This window comes from Protobothrops mucrosquamatus, unplaced genomic scaffold, assembly GCF_001527695.2.
Source record: "Protobothrops mucrosquamatus isolate PMUCROS unplaced genomic scaffold, P.Mucros_1.0 scaffold47, whole genome shotgun sequence".
NCBI classification, from domain to species: Eukaryota; Metazoa; Chordata; class Lepidosauria; order Squamata; family Viperidae; genus Protobothrops; species Protobothrops mucrosquamatus.
This window is the reverse complement of record NW_015386429.1, coordinates 2,496,695-2,500,637: the sequence shown is the minus strand read 5'-3', so window position 1 is coordinate 2,500,637 and position 3,943 is coordinate 2,496,695.

The window sequence follows — 3,943 nt, the reverse complement described above, 5'->3', positions numbered from 1 at the left end:
TGCCGCCACCGCGGCCGCCCAGCTCATTCCCGGCGTCGCCCCGGCCTGTGATGCTCCAGATACGGCCCTCCCCCCTTACCTTCTGTTCCCTGCGGCGCTGCGTGTCAAGGCCGGGACGGAATACCCCGGGCCGCCGCAGCCAAGCGCGAGGGGGAACGCCAGACGCCTCGCGCGAAGGGGGGAGGCCTGGCGACGCTGCGTCCTGACGGGCGCTCACCGACAGGGCTAGGGAGGCCGAGACGGCCAGGGAGGAACAGCCAAAATGCCCCCTCGGCTTATAAGCAGGTCACCAATTTTTCCCAGTTCTTTGTGGGAAAATCGGTCCCTCGGCTTATATTCGGGTCGACCTATACTCGAGTATATACGGTAATTTAGGTAATTAGGATTCATTGTTTGAGAATATGTTTGATTGATATTCATTACTAAAAATACAGCTGAAATTATCTCCAGTTGTGTTGACATAAAGACTACCTAGCGCAGGGGTCCCAAAACCATGGGCCGTGGACCGGCACCAGTCCATGGCCCACCAGGAACTGGGTTGCACCAGCAAGCAAGGCCCCATCTGCCCAGCGGCACACGAAACCATGCCCCCAATCCCTGGAACAAATGATTACTCTTCAATTCCTATCAGCCAAAGAATATGGCTCTCTTAGAAAAGATAGAAACAGCTTTAACCAATAGCTAAAATCTATAGTTTTGGATATTGGAGGAATCTCAAATATTTGCATCTTTCTTCTTTCCAGTAAGTTTTGGGTTAACATGTAATAAGATCTGAAATTTAGACAGAAAATCCTCTGCAATAACTACATTGTTTCTTCCTAGAATCAATATGTCTAGTTTGCATTTTCCAATGCTTTAAATAGCCACTCCTTAGCCTTGGAAACTTGATTTTTTTTAACCAATAATAGATAAAAATATTCTTTCCTGCTAATATAAAGCAACTCAACAACTTTTGAATACTTCATTTTGTACATTCATTCTAATATTTAATATTAGAATTGCATCAAATTCTGATTTGGCTCTTGGAGCTTGATTAATTATTTGTGGTTATTCAATACAATTACTTTGAACTTTGGAGTTTAATTCATAATATATGAAATTATCTGTAGTGATCACAAAATAGTAGCTATTAAGTTCTATGTTCCATATTCCTTTAATACATTGAAATTACATTTGAGTGTCAGGTGGCATTTAAATAAATCATATTGTACTTCTTTCACATATAATTGTTATTTGAATATTGATTCTATATATATGTATATAGAAAGTCAGTGAGGCGTAGTGGTTGAGGTGAACAAGTAGTAGGGATGCTCAATGTGTTTCCCTTAGGCATGCAAGCCTACAGGATCACCTTGGGTTAGCAACCTCTGTAGCAGCCCTAGACGGGGAAATCACAATCCATCTATTTATCAACCCACACTGGAAGTTATAATCCATAACCTTCAATGAAAAGAACTTCACTGTGTATTTTGGGCTGTAAATATAGGCACATACACACATGCATACGTCATGTCTGATGTACAATTCTCAAATGGCCCCACATGTTTATATAATTATCTTTAAAAATACTATGGCTTGCAAATATTAATTTACTCTCAGAACACAAAGTCCAATTGCCTTTTGAAAAAGCATGTTTGGGACAGCCATGACTGGATGACTGACAATCTCCATAAACATCCTAAGACTTACTTTGCCAACATGAGAAAGTAAGTGTACCATACCATAGTTTCCATACTCTGTTAAGTCTCCTTTTTCATATTAATACATAGCTTGTTCTCTTCTAGTCCACTGGCCATGGTATTTGTTTCTAGATTTGCTGGAACAGATTTGTTAGAAATTTACTGATTTGTCTTCCGTTGCTTGCCATATATCCATGGCAGAGGTGGGATTCAGCTGGTTCACACCGGTTTGGCAGAACTGGTACCTAATTTTTTTTGAGTTCGGTGAACCAGTTGATCCATGGCAGAACTCCCCCTGCCCCTGATTGTGCAAATTGAGAACATTAATAATTATCAGGTTCACCTAACCTACAAAGCTACTTTTTCCTATTTTCTGGCAACCGCAAGGTGGGATAACATGAAAACCCATCTCCCACAACCAGGCGAAAGATATTTTTTTATGTCGTCTCCACAGTCTGCCCATCTGATGGGCGCAGCTGCCTTCCTTCAGCGGTAGCAGTACAGAGCCTCAGTATTTTGGTAAAGGGGATCGAGCCGGAGCCCATAGAAGTGGTCGAGGGCAAGCTATTGCTTCAGACTGGAGCCCCCACTATCCCCTCGCCTCTGCTACTGCATCAGCAGAGGAACTAGCTGTGCCAGTGGGGCACTTGCTGAGACAGCTGCTGCCAGTAATGGAGCTAGGGAAATGGGCTGAAGGGAGCTGCCAGTGCCACTGCCACAAGACGAAGCCAGTGGGGGAAGGGGGATTGGACCCACGTGCCCTGCTTCCCAGTATCCTGCCACAGCCTTTCATGTCATCCCACTGGTGCGACACAATGCCGTATCACCAAGATATGGCGGCATTGCCAAAATCAACCGCAGCACCAATGGGGCAGCGTGAGAGGCTGAAGGAGCTGCTACTGGTAACAGAGCCAGGAAAACAGGCCAGGTGGGGGGTCAGCTGCCAGTGCCGCTGCTACGAGGCAAAGCCGGTGGGGTAAGGGGAATCAGATCCATGGATTTTTTTTAGTATCTTAGTTGATGTTCATCTTGATGAATGTTAATGCTTTTTCTATCTATAAATTATGATTGGTTTTCAAAAAGGAGGATATAAACAAAGATAGTAGCTTCCTACCAAGACCATGAGGATTGAGTAAAGCAATAACAGAGATTATTCCAGTTCTACAATTAGGCAGACCCCACAGCCATTTCCTTTCCACCCTCCTATATTGCATTCTGTCAAGTATCATGTTATATAAACTTTACTTTTGACATATAATTTTGATACATAAAAATAAAATATAACAATGACAATTCTAACTTCCTTACAAGCATCATTTTTAACCTTATGCTTTATACTGCTTCTAGTAATAAAATCCACATGCAATTGTCACCTGACATGAAATCAGTCTTACCTACAAACCTTACAGAAGGCCAGTGTGAAGTAGTTGAAAGAAATCAAGATCTCTAGGTTTTCCAAGATTTTCTAATCTTTCTTAAGTGAAGTTTTTTCACAGCAACTCCTTTAAAAATCAGTTCTGTATAAGTCCAATTAAGGTATGAAAATAGCTGAATCAGAGAAGGAAGTCTATCACTTTCTGCTTTTTATAGCTGAAAATAGACAATACAATACTAACCCTAGCCATAATTGTAACCCTGCCTTCATTAATTATTAATGAATACCTTAACAAAATAACTATATCCAATTATATTCCATTACAGGTAGTCCTCGACTTATGACCACAATTGAGCAAAACAAAATATTTGTTAAGTGAATTTTGCCCCATTTTACAATCTTTCTTGACCCAGTTGTTGAGTGAATTACTGCAGTTGTTAGGCTAGTGACGTGATTGTTAAGTGAATCTGGCTTTCCCATTGAGTTTGCTTGTCAGAAGGTCACAAAAAGTGATTACATGACCCTGGGACACCGCAACCGTCATAAGCACGAACCAGTTGCCAACTGTCTGAATTTTGATCATATGACTATGGGGATGATAAAATGGCCCTAAGTGTGAAAAACTGTCACAGGTCACTTTTTTAATGTTGTAATTTTGAATGATCACTAAATGAATTGTTGTCAACGACTACAGATTACCTCCCATCGGCCGGTACGCTCCCACAGAGTGGGTCTCCTCAGGGTGCCGTCAGCCAGACAGTGCCGGCTGGCGACCTCCAGGGGGAGGGCCTTCTCGGTGGGAGCCCCCACCCTCTGGAACGAACTACCCCCAGAGATCCGGGTGATCCCGGATCTCCCCTCCTTCCGCCGCGCCCTAAAGACATGGCTC